The sequence below is a fragment of the Lycium ferocissimum genome, chromosome 3 (assembly GCF_029784015.1).
Source record: "Lycium ferocissimum isolate CSIRO_LF1 chromosome 3, AGI_CSIRO_Lferr_CH_V1, whole genome shotgun sequence".
NCBI classification, from domain to species: Eukaryota; Viridiplantae; Streptophyta; class Magnoliopsida; order Solanales; family Solanaceae; genus Lycium; species Lycium ferocissimum.
Window position 1 is genome coordinate 62575676 of NC_081344.1, and position 11338 is coordinate 62587013.

The window sequence follows — 11338 nt, forward strand, 5'->3', positions numbered from 1 at the left end:
CTGATTTGTCAACAGGCCGAATACCAAGCTTTAGCACCTGATGAACTTCTACAATCCTTGCCTATACCTGATAGAATATATGGGAAGTCATCTCACTTGACTTCATTGTAGGACTTCCCAAATCTGTTGGTTATGACACAATTCTGGTTATCATAGATCGTCTCAGCAAGTATTCTTATTTTATCCTACTGTCTCACCCATATACTGCCAACTCTATGGCTAATGTTTTTTGTAGAGAAGTTGTGCATTTCCACGGCATTCCTCGATCAATCCTATATGATCGGAAAGTTATCTTTTTCGGTGCTTTCTGGAAAGAGCTTTTTCAAATTAGCAAAACAAGCCTAAGAATGGGTACATCTTACCATCCACAATCTGATGGACAAATAGAGGTGGTTAATAGATGCTTGGAATCTTATTTGCGATGCTTTGCTATGGAGCAACCTCGTACATGGAGCCAGTATCTACCATAGGCAAAATTTTCTTTTAACACGGGCTTCCACTCATCCATAGAGATTACCTCATTCAAGGTTGTTTATGGTAGAGATTCTCCAGCCATTTCTCCTTTTGTTCGTGGAGAAACACGCATTGCTGAACTTGAAGAACAACTTTTGAACCGTGATGCTATGTTGAAAATTCTCAAGGATAACCTTTTAAAGGCTCAAACCCGAATGAAATAGCAAGCTGATGCTCAGCGTTGGGATGTTGCCTTTCAGCTTGGAGATTCTGTATTTCTATGTCTTGAACCTTACCATCAACGTTCTTTGGCTCATCGCATGTATCAAAAAATGTCACCTTAATTGTTTGGAATTGTACAATGCGTTGGACCTGTAGTGCATGAACTGGAGTTGCCTACTTCTTCCAAAGTCCATCCAATTTTCCATGTGTAATAGCTTAGAAGAAGTAGGCGGCTCCAATTCATACGCTACAGGTCTAACGCATCGTAAAATTTTACAAGGTCTGAAAAATCAAGGTGAAAATTTTTTGTAGCCGCAATGAGCCATAGATCATTAACGATAAGGCTGAAGATGTAGGAAGACAGAATCTCCAACCTGAAAGGTAACATCCCGACGATGAGAATCAGACATCAATTACAAAGAAGAAGTACCAGCTTCTTTGACCCATCAACGCGCAAGAATCTTGGCAGGAGATAAGGCTAGTTCCCAATCTTCAACAAGTTGTTATACTACCTGTCCCTCTTCCTCTAAGTGAAGTTTGGGAACTTGCCCTATCTCCTGCCAAGATTCTTGCCCATCAATGGGTCAAAGAAGCTGGTAATTCTTCCTTGGAATTGCTAGTACAATAGGTTGACTGTCCCCTTGAAGAAACTAGTTGGAAAAACTATAATCTCATTGCAGACATGTTTCCTTTTTTTCGTCTTGAGAACAAGGTGACTTTTCAAGGGGATGCACTGATACGACTACTCCTTTAGGGACTTACTTTAGAAGAAAATCAAGACAAGCATGTGGACATAATTTGTCAACTTAAAATATCAGCTGATATCAATTTTTTGGTTTCAAATAAGATAAAATATAAAAGCAGAAGTTATGTACAGTAGTTACCAGCAGTTATTTAGAGCAGTAACTTTTTATCTATGTATTAGGAGTCATCTTTATGTTTAGTTTAAATATTTGTACCAAGAAGGATTCTAGAGACATTCAGAATTAACATTAACTTTGTATTTGGAGATTTGTCCACTCCATACCAAAAAAAAAGAGAGTATTTTCTTAAGCAGTGTGCACATGGCTAAGTGAACCTTCTTGAACCGGAGGGAGTATATTTTTGAAGTGGTTGATACATCATTTTCTAATGATCCCAACAATTGATTTAAGAACCATAAAGCCAATACTGAATTTACCAGGGAAGCAAAAGAGAACAGAAGAAGAAAGCAAGTCGATAACCGGCCAATGTATTGGTTGATCACAGAAGAACTCTAATAAGCGCCGCCACCACCCCTCAGACAGTAGCAGTAGATTGCTTGTTCTTCCACCTTTTTAGTTCTTAGTTTGTCGAAATATTCCTTTTTTCCTCTCTTTCTCCCTTTCAGAAACCATGAGAAAACAAAATGGCTAGAGGGTGCCTTAAATGTCAGTCATTAGAAGGAATCTTCCATAGCGGTAGTTCTATCCGGAATCCCTTGGGCACTTTGTTCTCATAATTTCGTTTCAACTATCAAATAGCACGATAACAATTATTCTAGTTGGGATAGGCAAAATGAATCCTTTGCATCTATTCAGCTCTATTAGGACCCAATTTGTTCTTCAACAATCAGGCCGAATAATCATTCTTGGGTAAATTGAGAAACCAAATAAAACAGTTCCAAAGTGTAATAAAGGAAGAAAAGAAAGCTTGAATTCCTAAACACACTGTCTATAGTGAAAAGCCATTTCTTGAATTCCTAAACACAAAAGAAAGCTTTTTTTTTTTTTTAAAAAAAAATTCTAAAAAAGGAAGAAAGCATTTTTGGACCCATTGGCCCTACCATGCATGAGTTATGGAAAATTTCAGAGTATAATTTTTGGCTCCATCTCGTAGAAGCCACTACACTGAATAAGAGTTCCTAGATTACACTGTCAACGTATTGTAACGGATAAAGTATTCTATTATTACTGTTGGAGTATCTAACATTACTAATCGTACTCCGGAAGGTTGTTGCCCGACTCAGACGGGTCTAACGCCAGGTGATTGAGTAGTCTGGCTGTACTTTTTTTATTCTTTCTTCTCTTGTCATTCAAACATCTATCATTCCTCTCCATCCAAATAGACCAGAAAAGGCATGAAGGTATAGCAGTAGTGTAGTGCTTGTTGACCCTTGATGAAGACTGCTTAGTGCAAGTTTAATACATCCTAGTATGACCCACTGGATATCTTCAACCAATCAAATAAGTCCCCTTCACAGGAGCAATGAACTTTATTTGACAATATAACTAATCTATGGAAATGTCAATTCCCAATAAGCATCCAGTACTCTTGGATCATATATAAACTTCCAACAATCTATTCTTAAATAATTGTGTCACCACCCAAAATGAGGATTGTGCGGGCACCTATCTTTGACCCACCTGATAGGCTAACCCGTCCCTTAACCAACATTCGAATAACAATAAAAGAGCCAACCAACATAAATATCTAACAAGTTTGACATAAACAAGTAAAAGGAGTGCGGAAGTAATACATAATCCCAAAATCTGGCTTGGGCCGTACAAAAGCCACCGCATAACTAAAAGTCTGAATACATAGTCTCAATATGAAATACTATCTCAGAAATAGCGAATAGGACAAGTAAAATGAAAGGAGTCATCCGGGCTGTGGATCTAGACATGTGCTCACCCTAGATGCTCGTCAGCGATGCCTCGGGAGTCAGTCTCGAGGAGAAGAAGTCGATCTAGCCACGTACTCTGCACTCATAAAAGAATGCAGCAAGATAGAATTAGTACAACAACACGTACTGAGTAGGCATCATAGGCCGACAATAGTGAGCTAACATATACAAAGTAAGAGACTGAAATATAGACATGCTCACAAACAAGTACAACCAACACTGTCCAAGATCGGATTCACAGTCACAAAATACCAAGTCTGAATGTCTCCATAAGTACAGAACACCAAGTTCAAGGTATATCACGGTGTCATTTTCAAGAACTATTTCAATGTACGCAAGTCCAAATATTATTTTATGAACATTATGAATATGTAAATATGAATGCAATGCGGTAGAAAGGAATGATGGCACACACACGCGGAAAGAATACAAAATGGGAATTTCACATGTTCACCTGGCCGTGTGACATGCCCTATATGGCCACATTTTTATTTAATGGGGGGTTAATTATGTGCATGCGGGATCCGCGCCAACCAAGTCATCATGACTTACCTACTATGGCAGGAGAAAAACGTCCAAGCTCGATCTACTTATTTATATATATGTGCATAAGTGATGAAAACGTGCAACCCTGTAGAGATCAAGCAGGCGAAGATGTTGCGGAGTGGCCGGTGCTCTAGACTTAGTCTTCAAGCTTTTATACTAATTAGAAGGTCCTCTATCAATCCGTTGGAAGAAAGAAACTACTTGCTAATAAAGCAAGTATGAATGCAAGAAAGAGAGGTAAGATTCAATCCCCTTCTTTACATATCGGATGTTTTGGACATGTTATAATGCATGGAAATGGATGAAAATCATGCAATCCCAAATAGTGTGCCACACATGGAATTTAACTATTTGGTATATCATAATAACAATATCGAAGAAAACGGATCAATTCCGTGAATGTTGGCCGTGTGTATGTGGTTTTGCATGATGAACAATTTTATTTAGTGTAATCTTAGCAACAAATGAGAGATCATGGAATTATACATAATGACAATGCCATGATAAGACAAGGAATGACATCGTAGTATGTTAGTCTAGTGATGAAAATACGTTTGATGCAACAAGACAAAAACATGGGCTGATTTGGAGCCTAATTTGATTTCAATACGGTTTGTTTAATGAGCAACAAGATATAATTTCAACAACAATACCAATGTTTCTAGTTGAATTGGAAGGTGTTGGCCCATGGAATCTTGATGTCATACCCGAATTGAAGGTAGTATTTTGTTGGAATCGATAGTTTGGCCGGGTTAAACCCACAAAGCTACGTAATCTCGCCGAAATTTCGGCAAAAAAGTTGTTACCCAAGCCTCAACTTCTGGGAATACTCTAATTGACGTTTGGTAAATGTGACCAAAATGTCGATCTTCTTGGGATCGAGTGAGCGTGTATAAGCATCCCGTCACTTTCTTTGGTACTAGATGATACGGTCCTGGGAACGCCTTAGAATCCGTGATTGAAATTTTCTACTATTCAGAACTTGAACCCTAAAAGTTGAAAAGAAAGGTAAAGCTCTTTCTCTTTGAACAACTCTCCTAAGTAAGAACGACAATCCTCATTTGATGATGGGGCCCACTATTCCCGGATTCCCTCTCATTAACTTTTGGAAGTAAATTAAGATCATCGTTCCGACTACAAACAATAAATTTTAATTATGACAAAGATGATTTTTCTTCCAAATATGGCTTGAAAATGCCATTAAAAACCAAGTTCTACATTGAAAAAGGACTAAGACAAGGACAGGTTCTGGGATAATGATTCTAGAGATGAGGAAAAGTTTGAGCCCAAATGACATCACAAGAACTCATAATGACACATCGGTAGTCTCGCCTTAAATACTCGTTCAAGGTGGCCGTCTATCCCGGTTAATATCGTAATCTGAGGTCACCTTACGTCACTCCGATAGGTCCGCTCGACCTCAAATTAATCTTTGAAAATACCGAATGTTTATGACCCTAATAGCTGGTCGAACAAACGTGTCATCAATACGCTTATCATCGATACGGATTACGAGAGCCGTAGGCCTGATATATATATATCGACGTTTTATATATATCGGGACACAGGCGGGGTCCTCATCATACGCATTTTTCGAAAAGTTCCGTTTATGTACAAAAATAAAAACACCGTGTCTAAAAAAAATGAGAGAAAAGCTGTGCACGCAGGGGAGACAGGCTCGTGTCTTTAGTGAACCCTATGTTTCCATATAGTTATTATCGCTACAAAGTTACCGTTTTACTCGTGATTTTCACCTCTTCTCTCTCATGTCTTACATCAAATAGTGCCATCTTCATAAGTGTACACTCGCACGGATCGAAAATATAGAAGACATAAGTTGGCAAGCTCCGACTCCAAGTCGATACAGAAATCAATGTCATGGCCGGGTGACATACTTGGTAAATAAGAAAGAACAAAGGTTTATTTCCTTTATTATGAACTCACTCTAAAACAATAGGCAAGGACCGGGTTCGCATGCGTGGCCCGACAGTTCGTGTGCTCCATCACACCCTAGTATCACGAACACCAAGTCCCTCACCACAAGTACAAGTACCAAGTCCAAATCACCCCTATGTCGACTAACTTCTTGGCACAAAGATAAGAGAAGTCCATGCACCTACTTCATCAATAATGGTCATGGAACGTGCAACCCTCCATCCAAGCCTAAATCTTAGTGCATAGCTAAGGGCTCTCAATCCGACCCTAATACAAGGATAGTCCAAACGATATCAATGTCAATAAGAGTATATCAATCCCAAATAGTGCCACACATGGAAACATATCATAATAACGAATAATATCAAAATCTCAACCATATCGACAAGACAACTAATCATCAAGTCTACCTACGTGTCAAGACAATAGATAAAGGGCAACTAAACAACAATACCAACCTAAGTAATCCTTCCCAACTTAACCAAAGTTGAAACCCACAAACTAATCTCGCAACAGAGGCCCGTACACACATGATCTTCTTGGGATCATATCAAGATGACACTATGGTCCAAATCCCTTAGACTAACAGAATGAAAAAAAGTTGGCATAAAGCTCTTTCTCTTTGAACAACCTAAGGAGAAAGTCATGCTTCTCTCTACTTTCGGATAAACCAAGATATCATCAATAAACACTATGATGACGAACAAAATGAAAATGCCATTCATCAAGTCCATGAAAACTGTTGGGACATTCGTAAGCCCAAATGACATCACAAGGAACTCATAATGACCATAACAAATCCCCCGAAGGCCGTCTTAAAATCTTCAGAATGCGCCCTCAAAATACTGAAGCACCCTAAAGCTGGTCGAACAACTCATCAATACGTGGAATCTGATACTTATTACGAATGGTGGCCTTATTCAACTGACGGTAATCTATGCACATCCTCATCATACCATTTTTCTTCTTCGCAAATATCGGGACGCCTTGGCCTAGTGAACCCTTCTCTCTCGTAAGTTCCTAGAACGCTCTTCTTTTCATTCCTTCTCTCGACAGTGCCATCGAGGAATAAAAATAGGACATGTGCCCGACTCCCGAAGAAACACGCGGCCGGCGACATACTTGCAAATAAGAAAGCACGACCTACGAACTCAACACCTACAATAGGCAAGGACTTATGCAAGGTAGAAGTGATGCTAGTATCACGAACATGCGCCTAGTAGGCCAAACACCCCTTGTCGACTAACTTCTTGGCACCTATCTACCGCGGGTCTAGTAATCCTCCACAAGTCTCTGCATAGCTAAAAATGTGAGTTGGGGTTCGTTACAACCAAGTCATACGCTTAATAATATCAAAAAGTCATATCCGGGAGTCAGAGGCACGACATATGAAAGTTGATGAACCCCAACTGGAGGACCACCTCATTCAAGACGATCACTAGTCAAATCCCAACCAATAGAATGGAGACACTTAAAGAAACCACCGGATGAGATTGCCGATGACGAACAAAATAAGATCTCGAGATCACGCATCGAAGCCTTAGCCTCGGGGACCACAAGTTACAGAATGTACCACACACCTTCAATGCGAACTTGTTTAGTAACCACTCCTACTTGACTGGTGTCTACCATTGGACGAATGAGAACGCCTAGACATACTAACCCGAAGAACCGCCCCTATGGGCCGGCGCCGAAGTCCCTCGGAAACCAAACCTTGTTGGGACCCACTCTATCTAGGTCTAGTACAATCTCTCATCATGTGATTGGGTTCACCTCAAAGAACAAGTCCCGGGAGTCGAGGCCGATATACGAAACTCAACGACCACCTCATTCAAACTGGGAGTCCCTACGAGATTGCCCGCCCCATAACTACCGGGTCTCGCGGGAAAGAAGAAGGTGGCCGATGTCGCGACGGGGCCTAGAATACTAAGCACAAGTCCACCAACGACTGCATCTTCTATGCAGCCCCTGAGACTCAACACTAACGACATGATCCATGATTGCCTGGAAAGAAGAACCCATGGCCACAAGTTGGAGACGGAAGCACAAGTCCACCAACGACCCATGAAAACGGGAATCAACCGGGCATATAGCCTAACTGCCTTATACTTCGATACGTACATACCTTTCTGACGCAAATAAGATAACTCATCTCTGCGCTCATCCCTCAAAATACGCGGCACGTACTTCTCCAAGAAAGCCTAATGGAATTGGATCCAGGTGAGTGGAGGTGCACCAATGGGTCAGCCCTCAATATAATACATAATCCATGCCGTGAGACTCCAAAATGCCCATCTTGTAAAGCCTCTCATGCATCTCCACCATGAACTAGTATGCATCCTCGCTCCGCGTGCCGAAGAATCTACTCCATCTTTAAAAACTTGCCCACGAGGTCCTGATCCCTAACTGTCAGAGTCTGAGCTGCTATTGTTTTGGGAGCACCCTGAGGGGGTGGGATACCATCTATACGTGGGGCCATGGTAGCAGCAGGCTGCATCCCCACAGTTTGTCCTTGCTCAGAAGTCTGTAGCCCCGCTCTAGTCTGGGAACCACCACCAGGTGTAGTGGCACCACCTACAGTATGTTGCCCTTGAGATTAAGAAGTATACAGGCCATGGTATCCTGGAAGAATAGGTTTGACATGACCTCGGGGTGGGTCTGGGCTGGCCCCACACCTCCCCTGACTACCTACGCTCTCTCGAGGTAGCGCTCCGCCATCAGGCCGGCAAAGGCCGGAGAAATCGATTGTGCTCGTCTCCGTCCGGGGCCTACGCGGCCCTGCCCCTACCCTGGTCGCGGCCTTTCGCTTGTCTTCATCCCCTAGTCTCTGCCCCAGTAGCGGGCTTAGTTACCTCATCCCTTGCAATAGTGGCACGTGTCCTCACCATCTGTGAGAGAATATAAATGAATCAAATACCAATTGAAAATTCCAGATACTAATTTGAATAAAGTAGCACGAAAGAATAATGTGAAGTTTCCTAAATGTCCTATAGCATCTCACATATAAGTATGGAGTTCATCGTACCTATCCGCAAGACTTTACTAGACATGCTCTTGTACTTATAGATTGGGTAACCTAGGGCTCTGATACTATAACGACCCGTTTGGTCGTTATAGTTCTTTTGACCCTTTTGCCCCCGTAGACCCTTTCTTGAGTCTCGTTAGTATGATTTTGACCAGCGAGGATGGGCGGCACGGTTCCTGAGGTCATCAGGTGAGTTCTAGTTGGATTTGTGGAATTTGGAGTCTTAAACTGAAAAACCTTTGACCAATAGTTGACTCTTAGGTAAACGTGCCCATAATCAAATTCTGATAGTTTCATTAGGTCTAGAATGTGATTTATAACTTATTGAAGTCATAGGTTAGGTTCCCAAAAGGTTTGGGTGTGATTTGAGTCATTGGTGGAGAAACTAGTTAAGTAAAAGAGTTAGAATTTAACACGATCAACATGGGTCAATATGACCCCGTATCGATGTTTTGAAAGTTGCAACAAGTTCGTATGATGGTTTCGTACTTGTCCGCAAAGTTTGGTGAGATTCCGAAGAGTTTCGAATGGATTTGGGTTGTGTCGCACTCGTATTCGATGTTTTTGCGGTAGCTCTTTGCCATAAAGGGTACCATATTGATCAAATGAACTTTGTTTTATGTTTTGATTGAACGATTAGATCTGCATCATAATTATGAAGCTGTAGCAAAAAGAATCGTCGCATTTCGCCTTCGTATGAGAAAGTTATGGTCATTTTAGCGCGAACAATTATTGTTGTACTTGGTGTGTGTGCGCTGTAGTGGACTTCTGGTTTGCTTTATCAAACCTTGGACCGCTGTAGCAGACTTCTAGTCCGCTGTAGCAGACATAGTTGTGTATAAAAAAAAAATCAAACTGCGTTTATTTCGTATTTTGAGCATATCTTGGAGTGCTGGTGAGTCCCGTCGAGGTGATTTTCGCGCGTTGTTTCGTCTCAACGAGTAGGTAAGTATCTAACCTTTATTTTGGATGTTTCCTCAAGTTTATTTTCATGGGTTACCGATTTCATCCGAGTTTGACGGGGGAAAATCAATAACCCAAAAGTTGAAAAGTGGAAAATCATGGTTTCAAGACTGGCACGATCGATTTTGGAACGTGGTTTTCCTGATCTAGACTAATCAAGATATGGGTATACTATTTTGACTACATTGAACTCAATTCTTCAATGAAATTACATTTTTACCCTTGTGGGTTTGGCTATTTTGGGTAAAACTATGGCAATATGGGTATCCTTAGATTTGTATTCTAACGTAGAATTCATATTTGTTAGACGTTAATTGTTCTGAGGCTCTCCGAAGAGGAAAGGCAAGGCTTAAGTTTGATTTTTTATGGCTCCTGGTCGGCTACCAGGTAGGTTATGACTTACCTTTGGGTTAGACTTCGGTTAGCGAATCATAGGTAGAGTTAGTGTGAGAAATCATGTACGCCTTCGGGTATAAAGTTGGGATGAATTCCTAGGTTAGTGCTGTTGTTTGATTTTGGTGTGTTGCCTTGTTATGATTTATTGGCTTGTTGCCATGTGTGTGATATTAGAGATGCTTAGTCGTCTTATCATGATTGAGATATGGCTATCCCTCACTTATTGATATTATCTCGTATAAAGGAAAGAACTTGACTAGTTATTGATATCGAGAGATATGTCCATGTGTGGCATGATTTATTAGATATGTTGTCATCATTCATTGATATTACGCAAAGGTACCGTAACACCCCGTGAATCCTTTAACCTAAGCACCACGATCTCGTACTTAGAAAACCCGATAAAGAATGCGGGAGTTGAAAAATTTCCTCTTCCTATTGTAAGATGGTGGTTTACGCCCATGAACAAAGGATCGTATTTCAGTATATACTCGTATTTCAAGTCGTAAATCGGTACCAAAGATTACCGAGCATTCGAATTTGACACTTAGAGGTTACATCGTTAAATACGGACCGTATTTCAAAATATGACCCGTATTTCCAAAACGTATTTGGAATTTGGGAAAACTTCCTTGATGAAAGTTGTAGAGCTTTGAAATACCTTTCCAACGGCATATTACAATGGGGGTAAACGGACATCTTTACAAAGAGTTACGATCATTTTACGAAGAGATGCAACAGTCCATACGGAATACGGACCGTATTTCAAAATACGCCCGTCTTTCAAAATACGGCCGCATTTTGTCGGACATAAAATTCAATTTTCCGTAACAAGATATATTCGTCCATACGCTCAAATCATTATTTTTCATTCCTTCAAGCCCTAGAACGACCTCCTACCCTCTCCCATCATCAAGAACACCAAGGTAAGCCTACTCTAATTATTCCAAGTCAATTCTAATACATATCCTTGTAATCTAAACAAGAAATCATCATTCCTAAACTAGGATTTTCAAGAAAACTCATCTCAAGGTTCAAGAATTTAAGATTTTGGAAATCTTCTTCAAAGCTCAATTTTTTAAATTTAAGTTTTTGGGGCAACTAAGGAAGAGTTTTTCACGGTAACATCATTGTTTTTCCCCCCCCTCCTAATC